Genomic DNA, 22,330 nt, shown 5'->3' on the forward strand with positions numbered 1-22,330 from the left:
CCCCCACTAGAGTCTTTCTGAGTTCTCTGTATTATATTGTTGATAGGGAGGCATCTTCTCAGTTAGTGGTTTTCTCTTTCTGGAGGCAAATAGAAATGGTCTTGATCTGGCTGATGGATTTCCTGCAGCCACTAGGTATTAGACAGTGTTTAGATGCTATCTTTTTTTTTTTTTTTCTTTTTTGTCCTTTTGTCTTTTCAGGGCCACGTTTGCCGCATATGGAGGTTCCCAGGCTAGGGGTTCAATTGGAGCTGTAGCTGCCGGCCTGCACCACAGCCACAGCCACGCCAGATCCGAGCCACATCTGCCAGCCATCTACACCACAGTTCACGGCAACACCGGATCCTTAACCCACTGAGCGAGGCCAGGGGTTGAACCCGCAACCTCATGGTTCCTAGTCGGATTCATTTCCTCTGCGCCATGACAGGAACTCCTGTTTTTGCTGTTTGTTATTTCTGGAGAAAGGCTGTTTGTATACCAGGTTTAAACATCTAATTGATGGTGCATCCTCCTCTACTTCCCCACAAACTTTTATGACCCTTCCTATAGATCCTTAATTTCAATTTGCCAAAGTACTTGGTTAAGCATTCTGACTCATCGTCCTCCCCAAGGACGCGGTGACTCACACCAGCCAGCCAGAGAGACCAGAGTCAGGACAACACCCGCAGATGCAGGATGTGCCCCCTGAGGACACAGTGGCAAGACGAGCCGGTGGGGACAGAGCTTCTCGCTGATTTTATGTCCAAGCAATGTCACAGCTCAGTTAGATCAGGAATTCTGAGCATTTTTATAATATGTCTTCATAAATCGTAACTGTAGCAGACGGAGCTTGGGTACTACATGGAAAGCAATGCCATCATATTGTTTGAAGAATTTTGCAAGGATAAAAAAGGTTCAGTAGGGTTAAAAGAAAAATCATCTCAATTCTCTTTCTTTCTTATTTCCTCACTCCTTTCCTTTTTCATTTGTTCGTTTGTTCCTCCCTCCCTTTCGTTTCATAGGCAAGCCATTTTCTAGAGGGAAATTCTTGAATCTTAGAGTCAGGCAGTTACTATTTAGCGTCTTGATGTTGCCATTTTCAATCAAGTCACTTTAACCCTTTCTGAGGCTCAGTTTCCTCAACAGGCGGATCATAAATACTCACATCACAGGGTTTAGGGAAACTTAAGTAATACAATAATATCAGGTACTATTTATTAAACATCAATATATGCATTATCTAATTTAATACTAACAATAACTTTGCAAATAAAATGTCTGGTACATGGTAGGTGGCATATAAATAACCAGGTAGTGGAAATATTGTGTGATTTCTATACGATGTTTTTTAAGTAAATGCTTACTTTATTATTTATTAGGTGCCATTTTCATGTCCTTAGGCTCCGCTGTCCCTGCCACCAAAGTAAAACTGATTATTCATTTGTTCAAAAGGGGTTCTTTGAGCATCTGCTGTATACCAGGTATGGCATGTGTTACTTGGGGGAAAATAGGGAGCAGGGAACAAGACACAGTCCCTAACTTCACAGGGGTTATAACTGAGCAGAGGTTCTAGATAAATAAAAAGACAGTTGTAACCAAGAGCGATGATCTTGACAGTAGGAAATACAAAGCAGATGTCTCAGGAGAGACCCTCTAATCCCAGTTCAGGGGTTCAGTGAGAGCTCCTTGGAGGACATTACGTCTACGCTGGGACTTGAGCGGACAATAAAATGGGGATTCCAGCCTGCAGTGCACTCCAGGGAACTCTCGATTCAGAGGCACCAAGTGGAGACGCACTGTGACGTATGAGAGACACCAGAAGCAGTTCCTTCTGGAGTTTGAGGGGCTGCATGGTGAGAGCTGCAGCTGGGTAGGCCGGGCTGCTAGGTCATAGACAGGCCTGGGGCCCATCCAGCAGACACCGTCTCATCTCTGGCTGCCTTCAAGCTGTTCCTGAGTCCTCAGTTCCTCTCCTCCTCAGCGGGGCTCTGGAACGAGGGCCAGCTGTCCCACTGCCTGCAGACTCCTGGTCCGAGGGGGCATACAGATAGGGTGCTGACCCCTTATTCTCATGTAATCTTTTAAGCTGTGTTCTTGGTCCTGAAGAAGAAAGGCTTATCTTCCTAGTAACGTGTCAAGACATCCTTGCTCAGTTGGCTATCTCTCAATATCAGCCCTCCCCAAATGGAGGGGTATTGGGCTGTGGGGCCAGGAGACTCTTATCAAAGGCTCTTCTGGCCAGGACCTTGCATTCTGGGGCCCTTTTAACAGCTCAGGAATCTGAAGCCAGGCTGATGAGAGTCAGCTCTCACTTTACTTGGCCTCTCTGAATCTAAGCACCTTCTGGAAAACCCGAGCAATCAGGATCTGGGACACGGCCACCTAATGACCATTTTACTTTTCCTGGGACTGGGGAGAGAAATGATAATCAGATCAATAAGCTGTGTGGACTGACTCATTGATTGACTCACAGATAGTTTATCTTTCAGCTTGTGCTGCAGAAAGTTCTCCCTCAGTAGCTAGGCTGCCAGACTGCTGAGAAGAAACTGAGGGGTGCTCAGGGTCCAGAGAGAAGAAGACAGGCAGCCAGCGCTCAACGCTGTCTTTTTTTATGCACAAGTCAGATGCGTATGAAGTCTGTGTAAAGGTGACTCTATACCTCACATCCAGACCTTTGGAAAACGGCTGGTAGTAATTACTGTCCTGGGACAGCAGCAATAAACTAGGACTGTTGCAGGCAGCCCCAGATGTAGGGTTGCCCTAGCCATGAGCTCCCTGGTGGTCTGCCATTGCTTCCAGTTCGAGGTGTCTATAATTGGGGGGAACACAGGGCCAAGTCACTTCTGGGTCTCTTATGGCATCATTTTTTTATGCTCCCAAAGGCAATTTTTGGAACATTCCGCCTTCTATGAAATCCTCATGTTTCTGAAAGGTCATTCTTAGCCCTTTTAATATAAGATGGTTGATTTCTACTCCGAGCAAAGGAATGGGGTGGTAAAATGGAAAATCTGAAGGGAGAGATAATCCTGAAAAGGAAAACTTGAGCTGGATCTTCTGGCTCTCTGTAATCCTTTATTAATTAGATTGTGGAGGTGGAGACAGCATTCTCTTTAAAGTGTTGGCTCTGAAATTCTGTCTCATACATTATTAACTTTGATGATACCAGACTAAGTGGGTAGGGGTAATTATTTGTGTTATTACTGTTTGTCCAGAGAGGTGACAAGAAAGAAAATATGTCACGTGCAACTAACAGATGAGAGACTAAGAAGGCACTTTCTTAATTTATGAAGTGTTTTCTTCTAAATATGTTTCTTGGTAAAGTTATAACTAAAATGCCAGTGTGTTGTGAAGCCAGTACCAATCAGCAGCAGTATTTTTCTTCACCTCAAACTAAGCAGGTCGTGGGAGAATTTGGTGACCAAGTGTTACTTTCATTTTTTTTTGGTTCCTTCCTCCATATTCTAACACTGTTAAAAACTAGCGTTTTTTGGTAGCACTGACTCCAGAAGCAGAAGTTCTCACCTCAGAGAGACTGTGTTCCTCAGAGTATATGTGGCAATGTTGGGGCACATTTTTTGCATGTCACAACCAGGGGGTGGAGTGCGTTTGGCATCTAAGGGTTAGAGGCCAGTGATGCTGCTAAACATTCCACAAAACACAAGGCAGGACCCCAAACAAGTGATCTGGCTGCAAGTGTCAACAGCGTTAAAGTTGAGAAATTGCTCGGAAGCATTCACTTCATTCATTTATTTATTCATTCAACAATCATTTACTGAGAACCTACTGTGTGCAGGCACTGCACTGCTGAGAATGTAGCAATGAACAAAAACCCCTACTCATGTCCATGCACCCCTATGTTCATAGCAGCACTATTTACAGTCGCCAAGACACGGAGGCAACCTAAATGTCCATTGACAGAAGAATGGATAAAGCAGATGTGCTTTATAGATATACCAGCCATTAAAAAGAATGAAATATGGTATTATATCACTTATAACTGGAATCTCATATCCAGCACAAATGAACATCGCCTCAGAAAAGAAAATCATGGACTTGGAAAATAGACTTGCGGCTGCCTGATGGGAGAGGGAGGGAGTGGGAGGGATCGGGAGCTTGGGCTTATCAGACACAACTTAGAATAGATTTATAAGGAGATCCTGCTGAATAGCATTGAGAACTATGTCTAGATACTCATATTGCAACAGAAGAAAGGGTGGGGGAAAAATGTAATTGTAATGTATACATGTAAGAAAAAGAATGAAATAATGCCATTTGCAGCAACATGGATGGAACTAGAGATTACCGTACTAAGTGAAGTAAGTCAGACAGAGAAAGACAAATGCCGTATGATATCACTTATTTGTGGAAGCTAAAATATGACACAAATCAACATGTCTCTGAAATAGACTCACAGATACAGAGAATAGACTGGAGGTGCCAAGGGGGAGGGAGGGAAGGATTGGGAGTTTGGGATTAGCAAATGCAAACTATTATCTGCAGGATAGATAAACAGCAGGTCCTACTGTATAGCACAGGGAACTATATTCAGTATCCTCCGATAAGCAATAACGGAAAAGAATATGAAAAAGAATAGATATATTTATATGTGTATGCATTGTGTATGTGTGTGTGTGTGTGTGTAGCCAATCACTTTGCTGCACAGCAGAAAGGAAGACAACATTGTGAATCAACTATTCTTCAATAAAATTAAAATTTCAAAAATTCCCAGAGTTCCCTTGTGATGCAGTGGATTAAGGATCCGGCACTGCCACTGCAGCTGCTCAGGTTGCTGCCATGGCACCTGTTTGATCCCTGGCCCAGAAACTTCTGCGTGCTGCAGGCCTGGCTCGTCCCCTAAAAAATCCCCATTCTTGTTTGGTTTGCAGTCTAATAGAAGAGATAGGGAGAAGAGTCTAATAAACAAGAAAAATAAAAAGTTACAAGTATTAGAGGGAAAAATCAAGCTGGGAAAGGGATAGGAAGGGTTAGTAGGGAGTATCACTCTTTGGGGTAGAGAATTTGTCACTCTTTCTGGATAAGGAAACTGAGGCTTCGAGAAGTGAAGTCCTTGGTCAAGGGTGACACTGCTTCCAAGAGGCATAGCTGGGATTTGATGGTGCGTGTGTCTGATGTTTTAGAGTCTGAAGTGTTATTTCCACTTGGGCTCTGTTATATGTTATCACCAGAAACCAGGGATTTCCTTGCTTCTCGTTGATGAAATTCCGCTTTTTTAACATACTGATAACTGTCTCCTGCCCCACCCAGATCCTTCATTTCTAGCATCTCTATTTTTGGGTTTTTTGGTTTGTTTGTTTTTGGCCACACCCGTGGCATGTGGACGTTACCGAGCCAAGGATCAAACCTGAGCCACAGAAGCAACCTGAGCTGCTGCGGAGACAACACCAGGTCCTGAATCTGCTGAACCACAGGAGAACTCAGCATCTATATTTCTGTTGGTTAGAACATCCTCTGACTCTAGCCTTGTCCTAGACGCCTTACCATCAGGACCTAAACATGTTCAAAGCTCTCTGCCTTTTAAAAAATAAAATGAAAAAAGTCCCTACTTTGATTCGACAAGCCTTTCCACTGATAGCTCCTCCCTCTCCTTTCTCGTAGCTTAAATGTCTTAAAAAGGTGTCATTTATGCTGTCTCTAGCCCCTCACACTCCCTTCATTTACTTGTAAAAGGACCTCGGGACTCCTTCCGCACAAACTGTTTTTGTCTCGGTCCAGCAGTGACCCCCTGGTCTCCATTTGTACGGACCATGGAGTTCTTCGTCTTCCCTTCCTCGCGTGGCCTCTCCCAGCACTTGGTGCCCATGACCTTTGGTGCCCCTGTGTCTGACGTGCTTCTTCTCTTGACTTTCACCTTTTAGCTCTGGAAGTTCCTTCTTCCTCTTGGGCTTTTTCTCCTCGGTGGCCTTCATGGGTTCCTCTGCGCTGTCACCCCTTGGGAAACGTATCCTTCAGTATCTGGTTCATGGTTTCCTTTGTGTTCAATTAAGGCTTCTCCTAACTTGTAATGTAGTGTCAAAGGTGGGTAACCCACCCTGGAAGTTGCTGAGATGTGAATGTGGTTTCATGTCATAAGAGGGTGATGTGCGGGTGTAAGGACCCTTCCCTCCCTCCATCCCCCCCCCCCCCTTCCTTCCTTCCTTCCTTTTTTTTTTTTTTTGCTTTTTAGGGTCACACCTGCAGTACAGGGAAGTTCCCAGGCTAGGGGTTGGATCGGAACTATAACTGGTGGCCTACCCCACAGCCACAGCAACTCGAGATCCAAGTCACATCTACACCACGGCTCATGGCAACGCAGGATCCCGACCCGCTAAGCGAGGCCAGGGATCTAACCTGCGTCCTCATGGATACTAGTCGGGTTTGTTACCACTGAGCCACGATGGCAACTCCATGAGGACCGTTTCTGATGTGCGATCCAGCCACTCAGACTCCACTCTCCTGAGCTCCACTGAAGGAGCGTTTCAGCAGGAACTCCCTTCAACCCCCAGACGATTGTAGGGGCTCCCTAATTGGTCCCTCTGTCCCCAGCTTTAGCTTCAGCTTTATTCTCGCCACATTCCTCTTTCCAAAAGGCAAGCCTGATCAGGATCTAGTTTCTACTCCCTCGTATCAGTCCATTCAGGCTGCTTAACAAAAGAGCATAGTCCGGGTGGTTTATAAGGACAGACATTTACTTCTCGCAGCCTGGAGGCTGGGAGATGCAAGATCAAAGGGCCAGCATGGTAGGCGGAGGGCCCTCTTCCCGGCTCATCGATGCCTGGTCGTCTTTTCTCTGTGTCCTCCCATAGGAAGGAAGCGGCAAGTGACGCTTACTTTATCACTGCAGGTTTGTGCCTCTGAATCCCCGTCCCTTATTTGGCCCCCTCCCCATCCTCCTCTCTTCTGGCAGTTTGTACATATGAGTCTTCTTCCTCCGTTATGTTTGTTCTTTTGTTTTTTAGATTCTCTATATAAATGAAATCTCTATATAGATTCTCTATATAAATGAAATCATACAATATTTGTCTTTTTTCTGCCTGACTTCTTTTACTTGGCACATGCTCTCTGGGTCCATCATGTTAATGGACATGAATGGACACGAATGACCAGATTTCCTTCGTTTTTATGGGTAACTAATATCCCACTGGACATAATCACCGCCTCTTCTGTAAGAGCACTCATGACCTTATCACCTCGAAATACCATCATATTGGGGATTAGGTTTCAATATATATGAATGTGGGCACGCCTGTCTGCAGCACCCCTTCATGTTTTATAACATGGCTTGTCTACACTCATGTTTTCATGTCGTTGCACTGTTTTGCCATCTGCCTAGAATGCCTCCCCACCCCTACTCCACAGTGTGGACCTTGGGAGGGCCTACTCATTCTTCAAAGCTCACCTTACTGTACAATAGGAAAAAAAATAATGTATTGGGGAAATTAAAAAAAAATTAAAAATTTAGAGGAAACCCCCTCACCTTCCGCATTCCTTTTGAACCCCTTCCCATCTTTCTAGGCAAAGTACTTTCACATATGCCCTACTGCTCCCCATCTCTGATGTGACTGTGCATTCTTTTCGGGTAGAGAGAAGAAAATTCAAGGGCAAAGTTTCTTTCCTCAAGCAAGTTGTTCTACCCAGCACCGTATCTGTTGTTTTCTCCTTGTAAGGCTTCTGCAGTCTTGAATTCCTGTCACTAATTTGCTGCATGGTCCTGTATTTTTTACTTAACCTCTCTGAGCTATTTTATCAACTCAAATTCTGTCAAATAATATTCTAACTCAAAGAGATGTGTCAAATTCTCCAGAAGAAAAGATGTCATAAACCCAAGATGAAATAAATTGTCCTTCATTAAAATAATAATTTTTGTCATCAAAGAGTTCATTCAGAGCCCAACAAAGTACAACTATTTCCAAAGAAAAATGTCCCCCTCCTTATATGTCTTTAAAGCTTGAGACACTTATAACAAGGCTTTTCCATGGAAATTTTTTTCTGGTTCACAAGATTGTCATTCACCTTTTCCTCCAATTTCTCCTTAAATTTTTGAAAAACTCAAGATTCACCTTTTGCTATTTTACTTAGCTCTTTTCCCCCCTCAAATGAGAGGAGAGTTTCATGTCAGAGAAGCGAGGAGATAAAAGTTTAAAATTATATGTCCTTGATCTTGATCTGAAGCTTTCCTATATTATCAGCAGCACTTACTGTCACAACCTGGGGACAAGAAGTGAAGCAATAAGAAAGAATTAGAAGAAAAGAAATGTAGAGATGAATGCCAGGTACCTTTTATTCATTCTATTACTCCTAGTTTTGGAATTAAAATCATCTTTTAAAAGATCTCATTTTGGTGAGGTAGGTATAAATGTGTGGGAAACAAATAATTGTAAGAGAAAATAACGGAAGAAGGAGAATTTCAATCGGGTGTCTTTTATTATAACATTTTCATGACCTACTGATACTTCCATGGAATATCTCTGTGCAGGGAAAACCGATGCTTAGACATTAGGAGTGGGATGGGGATGGAGGGAGAGAAAACTGGATCCCAGTGATGGCATTTCCTGAGCTATGTGTTTCTATAATTTATTTCATGTAACCTTTCCAATAACTCTGTGTCGTGTATTTACCTACTTTCAAGTTAAACCAGCTGGGACTCACTAGAGTAGAGCCGAAATTGAAACTGGGGTTTTCTGACTCAAACACCAAACCACACTGCTGTCCCACTGTAAATGTAGAAATAAATATCCTGACCTCAAGCAGTTTATAATCCTGAAAATACATGAAAATGTCTCCTTAAAAAAGCAAAGTCAGCAGACTGCATATTTATCCTATTTCAACTACTGTAAAATAACTCCACCTACACAGTTATGAATGTTCAGCCTCACTGCTAATAGAGCATCCATTCCGAGATGTTTTTTTCCCTTGACAGTGATGGAGAAATGTACACATACTACCTTGCTAATACTTTTTTCCAGCAGCTAAAGTAACATGTCGCATAGACTTTGAAGTTATCCAGATTTAATTCCTGCACTTGCAATGCATCTCTATCAGACTCAGTTTCCATTTGCTAAATTGGGAAGATGGTACCCCTCTTAGAGAGGTGCTAAAATGATGAAAGAGCCGCTCAATTCATATTCAGTGCCTAAAAATGATGCTTGTGGCCATGTGGCAGCCTTTAGTATTGGCATGTATTTTGATACATTTTGATGCATTTTGAAGACCTTTGGTGTAGATGTGACTGTTGGTCCTAGATGGAGCCTCTGTCCTCAGTGACCAGTGGTGACAGTCAGCCTGATAGATGCACCAAAGTGCTAGGTAGTTTGGATGTGGTGGGAGAGATACTGGAGTCAGGAGATACTGGAAAGAATGACTCAAGAGTTTCACTAAAGTGCTTTTCAAAACTGAGTCAAGGAGTTGGCAGGAATCTATGAGAAGAAGATAGGAAAGGGGCTGGGGTGGGTGGTGAACATTTGTTTCTTCCAAATTGAGCCTTGCGGTTCTTGGACCCACGGTCACAAAATTTTCGTCTTAATGGGGAAATCTCTTTTAAATGAGTAACCTTATAAAACAGGCACTCGCCAAATGATAGCCTATGTTTGCCTCCCTCTTACTTCATCCTTTAATATAATACATTTAAAAGAGTAGTTTTTTCACGTAAACCTGATTAACTCTGAAGAGAGTCGTAGTCCACCTGAACCAATCCAAATGAAGGTAGAAGAAGTTCAGCCTCCTTATGCAAACGGTGCTCGTTAATTTATTGCGCTGCACTGAATAATAAGCTGTTAGGTGCCACACTACTTTTTCACGTTAGATCAAATAGCTTATTGCTGCTGGAGCGTATTTCATATTGCATAAAATTTGGATATATTACAATGGAGTCGATATCAGTCCATTATAAGAGACAGACTTAAGGACTTCATTTATATGATCTCTGCATTTGGAAGATGGCAAGGAGAGGAAGAAATGCACACAAGGTGATGGACAGAGGGGAATTGACATGCTTTGCCTGTTGACCACCTCTGCTGTGGGTGACTGCCAGTTACCATGCACGGAGCTGGTGCCTCGGAGAAAAGCAACGTTTCCAGTGGGAAGAAAATCCAAATAGAGTTTATGTTCCTTTTCAGGGAAGTGTTGACATTTTAATTACTTTCTGTTTTCTTTGGAGCTGCATTTGAGAATTGGAAGCAAGTTGGAAAAATAAGAATTGGCTTTATTAGAAATCAGAGGAATTGACATGCAGCCATGAGTTGGAGAAAGTCCAGATTCAGCTCTTGACAAACTCAAGTCTCCAGCAGGACTGAGAGAGTCAAAAAATCCAGCCTTTGAAAAATGAACCAGAAGAATTCCTACTTGGGGCATGTCATCTCTGAGAGTGGACCGTTTTTTTTTTTTTTTTTTTTTTCTGTGCGATCTAATCTTTTCTGGCCTCTGGCCCCTGTTCTTCACGTCTGTGAGTTTTTTTTTTTCTTCCTTTAAACTTGGTCTCTCGGGGTGGTGAGGATAAGTAGAAGAAGGATACAAAGCCGAAAGAGAATGATCACAAAGAGTTGGAATGAGTCGGGGAAAGTGGCGGTTTAGAATTATTTAGTTTTGAAGATAATCTGATGCTTTTTGCATTTCATTAAAAAAAAAATGCTTGTCAAAGTGCAGGTGGAGGAGTTCCCACTGTGGAACCGTGGGTTAATGTCCAGCTTGTTTCTTTTGTTTTTCTTTTTAGGGCCACACCCGCAGCCTATGGAAGTTCCCAGGCTAGGGGTCAAATTGGAGCTGTAGCCTCCAGGCTACAATACAGCCACAGCAACACCAGATCCAGACTGCATCTGTGACCTGCACCACAGCTCACAGCAGTGCCGGATCTGTAATCCACCAAGTGAGGCCATGGATTGAACCCACGTCCTCGTGGATACTAGTTGGGTTCATTATCACTGAGCCACAATGGGAACTTCTGTGTGGTGTTGCTCGTTCCCACGTTGTTGTGGCTGTGGCAAAGGCCAGCAGCTTTAGCTCCAGTTGGACTCCCTAGCCTGGAAACTTACATGTGCTGGGGTGTGGCCCTAAAAAGCAAAAAAAAAGGAAAAGAAAATCAGGGAAAAAAAGGAAATGAGATTGTTTTCCCTTGAAATTTTCTAACAGCTTGAATTTTCTTTTTTTTTCTTTTTTTGGTCTTTTTTTAGGGCCGCACCTGTGGCATATGGAGGTTCCCAGGCTAGGGGGTCCAGTTGGAGTTGTAGCCTCTGGCCTACACCACAGCTCACAGCAACACCGGATCCATAACCACTGAGTGAGGCCAGGGATGGAACCCGCGTCCTCATGGAACCTAGTCTTGTTCATTCACCTCTGAAGCACGACAGGAACTCCTTGAATTTTCTTGATTCTGTCCTTGAGGCATTCTCCCATATATTTATGCTCTTGTACTTTGTACTTGTCATGCATTTTCTACATGTACAGTTAGAGGTAGAAGTTTTATCAGATTCTGGTTCTGTGTTTTTAGCAAGACTGTGCCATAAGGTGGGGTATGTATTTCCATAAAGAGAAATGTATTTGTGTGTGTGTAATGTTATCAATAATTGAGGATTTTTGCTTGGATCTCTTATTTCGTTAGCTGTGGCAAAGATGTGACATCCTGATTTTATGATTTAAAAAAAACCAGACTATTTTTTAGAGCAGTTTTAGACTCATGGCAAAATCGAGTAGAAAGTACACACATATTCTTTCTCCCTCACAACTCCCCCACCTCCTCAGCCTCTCCCATCATCAGCATCCAGCCCAAAGTGGTACACTGTGACAAGGAGAGGACCTATACTGACACGTCACTGTCACTCAGCACCCACCATCTGCATTAGCCTTCCCTCTTCGTGTCATATGTTCTATAGGTTTTGATAAATATGTAATGGGATGTATCTATCAATGATCTCTTTTTTATTTATTTACAAGGATCCTTCTACTTCAAGGAGAAACTTCTCCCCCTCAGTACCGTTTTGGTTATGTGAAGTGAAGTTCGTATTAAAAAAAAAAACCCCAAGGCAAATGCTTTGTTCCTTGCCTTTGTCTACCAGCTTGCAGAATAATGAGTCGTTTCTCTCTGGTATCCTCTCAAGTAAACACACGTTGTTGTTTTTTGTTTTTACTGTCACTATGACTAGGACCTCATGTCATTTGATATGCCTCAATGCTCTACTGTAAAAATAAATATGCGTATACATGCATAGACGTATATATTAATAACTCTTCGGTAAACTTCTAGGTCACCAGTGTCTAAAAATCTGCACTATTTTGCTGTTTTGATTTGAAGAAAGTACTTCTTGTGGTGGTGTAATATTTTATCTTAAAACACTTTCCACTTACTGACTCTTAGAAAGATTCCCCTGAGTCTCTGAGGATGGTGAAAAACCTTGCTTTGTTGCTAGTAAAACAGAAGCAGCTGTTTATACAGAGATAAGAGCAGGAAGGAAAGAAGGAAGGAGGGAGGAGAAAAGGAGGAAGAAATGAAACACAGCAAGCAAATGAGTATTAAAATATAAGCGGATTACTTCGCTACTGCATAGCCTGGGAAAATCATTGCAGTTAATTTATTTCCATGGTGTCATGTGACACTGTGAAGCGTGAGACTCAGATGCTTGGGTCCCATCTGTTCTGACCCTTCCTCATTGTGTCAGCTCCCCCACGTTTCTTCCCTGTGCCTCAGCTTCCTCATCAGTGCGATAGGAATAAAACATCACAGATACTCAGGGAAAAAATCAATGAAAGTGCCTAGACTGTTGGCAGTAAATGCTGGTTGATCTCGTTGTCGTTGTGTTGGTGATAACGGTGCTGTGTACCCATGTGGATGTTTATAAAGGAGCCTCTCTTCCTGGGCACAGAGAGAAGAATAGTAAAACTGGTATTTGTTGAGTAACTACGAGGGGCAGGTACTGAACTAGCATCTATAGTATGTAATTTATTACCAGCTTTAATATTTTGATTTTTTTCCTTTTTCAACTTCACCCACGGCATGTGGAATTTCCCAGGCCAGGGATCGAATCTGAGCTGGAGCTGCAAATTATATCACAGCTGCAGCAACGCTGGCTCCTTAACCCACTGTACCAGGCCAGGATCGAATCAGCACCTCCACAGAGACAAGCCAGACCATTAGCCCTTGCGCCACAGTGGGAACTCCTTAATATTTGTAAATCTGTCACCACTACTTATTATTTATTCTAGCACAGTAGCTGGCATAGGGAAGAGATACAGTATCCCTTTTTCTGAATTGAGGGATACTGTGAGGTGTATTTGAACCCTATTAGCTTTTGTGAACAACTGCAAAGAGCTTTTACAAGACAAGGGAGGATGTAACACTAGCAAAGAACAGAGCTTTAAAATTCTGTTAGAAAACCTTAAGGACAAATCCCAGTAAAGGGGTCAGGCACAAAAGTGAGCAGCAAGGCACTAGGGAATCACACAGTTCTACTATTGTCTGCGGCGAGTCGATATCAGTATTCACCAAAGTTGTTTCCTTGTACAGGAAAAGAAAAAGAGGACCAATTTCTGAATCATTCCTCCAACCATGGAAATGATTTTAATTACCAATTCATCTGTTGGCAGACTCTTCTGGCAAATATACCTGCAACTTGGAAAGATAACAAATGAACCAATCCCTTGCTCCAGAGCTGACACTGATAGTGCTTGCTGAATGTGCTCTCAGAAAAGAATCCTGGGCAACAATAGATCTGGCACTCCATCCGAGGAATTTGTCATGTCGTTGACATGTTCAGCCTCCATTGTCCACACCATCCCAACAGCAGGTCCTTTATATTTCAAAGAAATTGCAGTCTGAATTAATATAATTAGAATGTAACTGCTGTTCACGGCACAAACTCCTCATTTCCAGGAGCACAGATCTGATAGCGCGTCTGTGCTCGAAATCTTTCCAGCGAAGGCTGGAGGGGAGCAGCAGATAACAAAATGACAGGACAGGCCCTCGCTCATCAGCCTCTTTAAGTACCAACTCATGGGAAATATAGGAGGAGAAGAAAGCCTTCCTGTCTTTGGCATGTCTAAACAGAAATATTTGTCACGGTTACCAGCCTGTGTAGCCCTTTTATGAAGTAGGTAGTACGTGCACCCTATAAAGTAGGGGTCTGAGGTAAGAAAAAGAAATGAAATAAGAAAGGCAGTTATGCGAAGTAGAGTGGATAATTCATGGATATAATGAATTACAGAATGAAAAGGTGGTTGGAAAACTTCATTCATTCTTTAGGACTTCACTTTGAACAGTCATTGCCATTAACCAAGCAGTTATCACCAAGGAAACAACTTGAGCGCTAGATTCTGGGCTGTCATTCTTTGTCATCATTATGCTTCTATCAGTTGTTGACCATGGATATGTGGAAACCAGTATCAGCATCTTTTTTTTTTTAAATGTGATTTATGTACATTCTCTCAAATAAGTTAACATTCTCGCCTTGAAGGATGCATTGACTCATCGATGTGTAGACTGGCGCTCACCGCCTCACTTCTGCAGAGTCTAGCGTTGTGTATCCTTCTGTACATTAGGGCCTGAATGTTTGTGTCCCTCCAAAATGTCTATGTTGAAGTCCTAACACCTCGATGTTCCTGTATTTGGAGGGGGGGCTTTGGGAGGTTATTTGATTTAGAAGCAGCCTTGTAATAAAAGGAAGAGTACCAGAGAACTCTCTGTCTCCATTCTCTGTCTTCTCTCTGTTTCTGTCTTTGTGTCTCTCTGTCTCTCTCTCCCTCTCTGCAGTGTTAAGGACATGGGGAGAAGGTGCAATCTGCAAGCCAAGAGGAGAGCCCAAAAACCAGAGGGGCTGGTACCTTGATCTGGAACTGCCCAGTCTCCAGGAGCATGAGCAGTACATTCGTGTTAAGTCATTCACACTACAGTATTGTGTTCCAGGAGACCCAGCTGATGGACAGCGCATAGGAGGCATTTGTTATCAAGCATCGAGAAGGGACAGTGGTTTCGATTCGCTTATTTTTCTCAGAAGCTTTACCTGGAACGCTGTATCAGAAATTACAATACCAGAAATATGGAGAATGGGGATGTGGTACAAAAATAGGGCCACAGTTTATGAGAGAAGGTTTTGACAGAGGAATACCAGTGCCCCTTTTCATTTTAAACCAAATACATGGTATAAAGTAAAAGCATTATATTAAAGAGCTGTGTAGCCTAGTGCTGAGGTTGGGGTGGGGGAAGGGCTTGTTTCGATGTTGCCTGAATCCCCTCAGATCCACTGAATCAGAATCTTCAGTGTGGAGCTCAAATTGTTCCAGTTGAAAACCACTCCCAGTGCTGTGATGCACCCCAGACTTGTTTTTGTTTTTGTTTTTTTTTCCCTTTTGGCTGTGTCTGTGGCACGCAGAAGTTCCCAGGCTGTGGTTTGAATCCAAGCCACAGCTGTGACCTGAGCCATAGCAGCGGCAACCATGGATCCTTAACCACTAGACCATCAGGGAACTCCATTGATGCACCCCAAAATTTATATCCACAGACCCGTGGTCCCTTTCAGGGATATAATATTCATGCTTACTACCTGATGTTATGTGTGATTTTAAAGTTGGATGCATTTAATTTCTATAATCTATTCAAGAGGTTTTGGGCTGGTAGTTTGTATTTATTTATTTATTTATTTATTTTTGTCTTTTTGCCTTTTCTAGTGCCGCTCCCATGGCATATGGAGGTTCCCAGGCTAGAGGTCTAATCTGAGCTGTAGCCACGGGCCTACGCCAGAGCCACAGCAACACAGGAAGGATCCAAGCTGCTGCGTCTGCGACCTACACCACAGCTCATGGCAACACTGGATCATTAACCCACTGAGCAAGACCAGGGATCGAACCTGCAACCTCATGGTTCCTAGATGGATTCGTTAACCACTTTGCCACAACAGGAACTCCAAGGGCTGGTAGTTTTTAGAGGGGCTTATCAGAACACCTGTCAGACCTCCACCCCATCTATGTACACAGCCCTTCCCTTTTGCCATAAGTACCCTTGTTTATATTCTCAGTCTGTGTGTCCTAAGAGTTTCAGGCAATTTACTTTGCAAAGAATGCTATACAGATTTATATTTTAACGTGAAAAAAATCCTATAATAGAGTAAAATAATGCCTCTCCCTCCAATGCATTTATCTTTTTTTTTTTTCTTCTTATTTTTTTTCTTTTTAGGGCTGCTCCTGTGGCATACGGATGTTCCCAGGCTAGGGGTCGAATCAGAGCTGTAGCCACTGGCTTATACCACAGCCACAACAACACCAGATCCGAGCTATGTGTGCAAACTATACCACAGCTCATGGCAATGCCAGAGCCTTAACCCACTCAGTGAGGCCAAAGGATTGAACCTGCATCCTCATGGATACTAGTCGGGTTCGTAACACATTGAGCCACAGGGGGAATGCCACGTTTATCGTATTACTCTGGATGTTTAATAATAGGATTGTGTGTTATAAACACACATTTAGATATCAAATATATGCACAGATGGAAACGATTAAGTGTGCAGCAAAGGCCCATCTTCCAAACACAGGCACTCAAGGGAACCTGCCTCTCTTCTCTGTAGAACGTGAATGTCAGACTTGAGTGCAGAGGGAGCTTAGGGAATTCTTGTCCCTAGCCCCCTAACTTCCACCAGCTGCTGGCTCTGACATTGTCATTTTGATTTTTAGTGGCCTTAAGAGAAATCTCAGTAGGGGTGGGTAGGAAGTGGACTGGGAGGGGCAATTTTCTATTGTTCGACCAATAGATTGTGGGATAGACTTGTCATGTGGAAAACAGCTTGATTTATCCAAGGAAGGTAATAGTGACTCCCAGGACCCAGACTGCCCATCCCATCCCAGAGGACTTTGTTCTGAGGTTTACAGACTAAACTGGTGATCAATTAAGTGTAATGAACAATAATTATAAATATAACAATAATTTTCCAAAAGGGAATTTTTTTTAGGTGTAAAAGAAGTACACGCCCATGAAAAACTAGGAGGGAAAAAAGAGGAAAATAAAAAAAAAAATTTAAAAAGGGAAAAAGTTTAGGCTAAGGTGCTGATTTTAGAATCAGAGAGATGTGGATTGGAATCCACCCTACTGGATGTATGCCCTTCTTAAATTAATACTGTTGTTATCAGGAATTAGATTTAAGTTATGTCTGTTTTCGTAATTTATAAACGGAAACCTCCTAATCCGTGCCTTAAGTTTACAAGCGTTGTTTTCCAGTTTGTAAGAATTATTAAATAATATATAGAGACTTGGAAACAACACTCACAAGAAAGCAAGAAGTCTTTGTGGCACTGTATCATTTTATTCTTGTATTGTTGTCTTTCCAGAACACCCAATGAAGAATGGCAGTTTTATATGTAAAACGGTAGTTAGCCTTTATATGGATGGCATTTTCCTAAAAGCCTAGAAATATTTCACATTTACAGAAAAACACCCTGTTCCCAAGTTGGGTCTGATTAAAATTCAAATCTATATTAACATCTCATTACTTTTTGAAAAAAGTGAACACCATGCTTAATGGAAAATGCTGAGTGTCTGCCAGTTCTGTTTTTGTGAGTTCCTTAACAAGTCTGTCTGGGGACCCAGGAGGGCTGGGTCACAGCTACATCCTTGTTCAAACAGTCAGCTGGCGTGAATGCTGGCTCTTCGTTTTTCCTTCCTTTCCCCTCTCCCATCCCTGCATTGTTTCAGCTGCCAGCCTCTCATTTTTCTCTGAAGCAAGGAAGAGGGAAGGGCAAAAATGACTTTGAAAGAATAACATTTATTTCTATGGACTTAAATAGAACACTCAACACAAAACATCCTGTGCTTTCTTTTAATTGATGACACTCTGACTGTAGTGATGGGTGAACTACAACCTGGGGCTTGCTGTGCCCACCGACACTGTTTTTGTCACCTTCCCCTCGATCACGGGAAAGTTGCTACTTGAAACAACAACCCGGCCCCATCCCCAAGGGGCTCCTTGTCTCCCTCTCCTGCTGTGCCTTTTATTCTCTCCCTTGTTCTTATCACCTTTCAACATGTATTTATTATGTTTTTGGTTTATTCTCTGACTCCTCCGGCCATAAAGGAAACTCCTGATAGCAAGGATCTGTGTGTTTTGCTCATTGTTGGATTCTTTGTTCTAAAAACAGTGCCTGGCACGAACTAGGCACTCAATAAATATTTTCAGCGTGAATGAATGCAGCAATTTCTTCCTTGGTGTCCCTTCTCATTCAATTATGAGGAGAATATCTGGTAAAAACATGATACAAAAGTACTATGAGAAGTTCTCATTGTGGCTCAACAGTAACGAACCAGACTGGTAGCCATGAGGACGCAGGTTCAATCCCTGGCCTCGCTCAGTGGGTTAAGGATCCGGCATTGCCATGAACTGTGGTGTAGGTTGCAGATGCGGCTCAGATCTGGTGTTTCTGTGGCTGTAGCAAAGTCTGGCAGCTATAGCTCTGAGTGGACCCATAGCCTGGGAACCTCCATGTGCTGCGGGTGCAGCCCTAAAAAGACAAAAAAAAAAAAAAAAAAAAAAGGTACTGTGAATGTAGTATATTTATACCTAGTAGATGTATTAAATATAGCTGTTTGGAGTTTACATATCTTAGTTGGTAAAGAAAGAATACAAGAGTTGGATAAAAGAGAAACATCTCGTCACTCTATCCTCTTCCTTTGCTTTATTTTTCTTCAAAGCCTGACTCATGCCCCAACATAATATAAATTTCTTTGCATATTGCCTACTGCCCCTTACTAGAATGTAAGCCTTTTAAGGGCAGGGGCTTATGTATTTCATTCACTGCTATGGCCCTATTGCTTAGAACAGTGTCTGGCACAGATGAAGCGCTTAGCACATATTTGGTGAATAAGTGAGTATTTGGATGGGTGTTGTAGATTCTCCAGGTCTGGCCCTGGTTCTCTAGGGACTCTACAGCATGACTGAACACTCAGACCTTGGTACCTCTGAGGTGAATGGTGGGTAGGGAGATGAGAAGGGGAAGAAGATGACCAAGATGACACCAGTATTTTAAGTTTCCCATCCATAGTGAAAAAGACATCCCACTCATTATACATACATGTTGCATAATATGAGTCTGGAGACTGTGGTTTGGATCCTGGACCATCCACCTATTTCCAGAATAAATTGAAATCATTGCTTCATTTGTTGATGTCACATTTTCATTGTTCGTAAAACTAAAACAGTGTTACCTGATTCCTGGCTCTAGGGGGGAGGAGAGAAAAGACCTGACACAGAAGAGTTGGCTAGTAAATGTTTACTGCTATCCTCAAATCATCACCATCCAGGAGCTGGCATGTGGACTAAACCTGTGGCTTGCTTTTTATAAATACAATTTTACTGGAATACAGCCATGCCCATTCATTTTCCTGTGGTCCATGGCTGCTTTCTCACTGTAACAGCAGAATTGCAGAGTTACAAGAGATAACATTGTCCACAAAGCCTACATTTTCACTCTCAGGACCTTATAGAGAAAAAGTTTGTGAACTTTGATCTAGAAGGTGGTTTATCAGCAATACAACTAAGCCCAAGGTGCAGCAAAGTGTGGTCCATGGAGCAGTGTGATTCACAAACTCTCTGTTACTGATCCATGACAAGCTAAGTATAGAGACTGACTAAAGTATTTGGAAATGTCTATAACAATTTGATGTGCTGTTGACATCCAAATGCATGATTTTGGTTTATACAAAAGTCTTGGTTTATGACAGATTGGAAATTTAAAAAATAATCCTTGGCTCTTCCCTGGAATAGAATCTGGTGTTTTGTAATGGGATTTTGTTGTATTGGTAACTTAGTAAGACATATTCATGTGGTTTCAGATGAGAACATCTGGGGGCCCATCAGGTGGGAGTGACAAACAGGTCCTGAGATTGCAGCTGACCTGGAAAGGTTGCTGAGTGAGCCCATTAATAACGTCAGGCAAATGGATTTCATATGCACATGGATAGGCAGCCACAGTTCACTTATCAGCTAATATAGTCATAATGTGTTGTTTCATATCTGAGAGAAGGCAACCACCTCAGGATATTATGTGTGTCTCACACACATATATAAATGAATTCCTTTTGAGGTAAATGCATTTTAAGTTGATAATCCATCTTCTCTGAACAGTAAGCCAACAACTTTCCTGGAAATTGAGCAAAACAGCAGTTCTCTGACCAGCCTTATGCTTTGTTGCGTGTACACTTGAAAAAAGCAGACTGACTTTTTCCTTTTCTGTTTTAGAATCAGTTCCAAACAGTAAAGCCTGCCAGAAAAAACAGACAAAATCTCAGGAACAACAATGCCCATTATGTATGGGGTGGAAGCTGCCAGACTTTGATTTTTGGCCAGACATTAACCCCTTTGGTGTCTTAGCGGGGAAAGGACACATCTGAATCCAGACACTTCTAGGATTTTATAGTCACTCGTGGTGTGAGACCAGGCTATTTATAATGATTTCTCTAAAAAAGGAGAAGGAAGTACAAGTTCAAGGCCACCTGCCATGTTTCCTGAATTCTGCTGTGACATTCTGGCATGTGGACACAGATTGGATGGCTTCTGCTTTTCCCTTTGCAGACCTGCTGGTCATGGGTGAGAAGCACGATGCCACCTGCCTCACCTGTGTTTTCAGCTGGGTGTCACAAGGAGAAGGGCCCATTCTGCACTTTCAGAGGAAAACACGTGGGTTCCTTGAGGCCACTACTTATGGTAAAGCTGCTGGAAAAGAGATTTCCTGCCAACCCTTTCGTGATCATGTTCTTCCCTCTGTCATACACCCCATAGGTTGACAAGCTGTATCCCCCTTTGAGAGCTCAGATAAGCCGAGAGCAATGCAGTTTATAGTAGGAGTGATGACATGTGTCTGTGTTCTTGTATGTATGTCCATACGTCATTTTTTTTTCGCTTACTCTTGAAGATACATTGATGGTCTTCTATGGCAAGGCTGGAGAGACTAAGTTAATTACAGTCATATAGCTACCATTTGTTGAGAGCTTATTGCATGTCAGTATCACGTTAAACTTTTTACATACACGTACTTAAATTCACTTAATCCTTTCAAAAAACTTTATGAAATAGCCCCATTTTGTATATTAGCAAATTAAGTGCCAAAAAGTTAAGGGCACATGGCTAGTTAATGCTAGAGCTAGGATTCACATCCAGATATGTCTGCTTTAAAATCCATTTCCTAGGATTCCCTGGTAGCCTAGTGGCTAAGATCTGGTGTTGTCACTGCTGTGGTGTGGGCTCGATCCCTGTCCGGGGAACTTCCCCATGCCACAGGCAGGGCCACCCCCCCCAAAAAAACAAAAACCCCATTTCCTCATTCATTTTGCTAAATTGCCTTCATAAAAATGAATACAAATATAAAAAGGCATTTATTTAATTTATTGCAGTTTTCATTCTGGTTGACAAGAAAGTCATGTGATACAGATTGAAAAAAGGCTATAACGCCACTATGCACAAAATACCATAATCAAACTAATTCTGCTGAAGAGTGGGAGAGGGGGAGAGAGGCTTAGAGGAAGGTCTTAGACAGAAAGTAGCCCTTGAGTTATGCGCCTCTGGAGTGGGATATTCATGGGGCGTTGGGAGAGGTTCAGTTGGGTATGCTTTGTTGTGTAGGAAGAGTCCTGGACTTTTCAGAGGAAATTGGCTTCTGCCTTCTAGAGTGGTTCTGTGATGCAGGGTCGTGAGAACAGCAGTGAGAAATTCTTCGAAGTTGCTGCCCCACTTCCTGTGTCCATATCTCCGCCGTCTTTGTTCTCATGACATTGTGAGGTCACAGGGAGAGAGTTAATTCAGCCTGGGTAAATTAGAGGTGTGATAGCTGTCATGGAGACTACGGGAAAGAGAAATAAAGGGAACCTGTCTCTCTGTTCACTGCAAGGGCTGGACCCTTATGGGGGGGCCCATTTCAAGGCTGAAGGTTTCCACCGGCCCCAGACATGAACAGGCAGGCGTGGGCTGTGTTTTAGTACCAAGTGAGGGAAAAGGGACTTGGTTTTCTTCAGTGGTATTGTTTGACCCTGAAGGGCCTGGCTGCCTAGTTCTGTCACCAGAGATACAGGGACAGATGAAGAACAGAAACAGCCTCCGCACACAGCCCTACGTGAAGATGACTGTGTTAAAAGCAAGGCCTGAACACTGGCAAATAAACGGATCACCTGTTCGGTCCCAGCCAGGGAAGAAAGCCAGCTAAAGAAAAGGAGAACCCCAGCCTTACCAGCAGAGCTTCTGAGCCTTGGGCTGTGCTGTTAGAACAAATAAAACGCAGTCCATGGAGATGCAACCCATCTTGTGGGCCCCCATGGCATCACCATTTTTTAATGTTTTGTTTTTAGAAAGTTAAGATTTTGCACTTTGGGGTGGGGGGTGGGGGCTAAGATTTTGGA

The 22,330-nt window shown here is 42.8% G+C and overlaps 1 long non-coding RNA gene across 5 annotated transcripts in view; it reads left to right on the forward strand.

Annotated features, from left to right (window-relative positions):
- LOC102159120 overlaps positions 1-22,330 on the forward strand; it is a 195,027-nt gene that overhangs the window by 14,921 nt on the left and 157,776 nt on the right. The window contains exon 1 of one of the 5 annotated variants that reach the window (XR_002344340.1): positions 20,438-20,645. The exons of the other annotated variants lie outside the window; for them this stretch is intronic. This is a non-coding gene — a long non-coding RNA (uncharacterized LOC102159120). Of the gene's footprint in view, positions 1-20,437; positions 20,646-22,330 lie in introns of those variants that run through there. 5 annotated transcript variants of the gene reach the window in all.

The sequence above is a fragment of the Sus scrofa genome, chromosome 5 (genome assembly GCF_000003025.6).
Source record: "Sus scrofa isolate TJ Tabasco breed Duroc chromosome 5, Sscrofa11.1, whole genome shotgun sequence".
NCBI lineage: Eukaryota > Metazoa > Chordata > Mammalia > Artiodactyla > Suidae > Sus > Sus scrofa.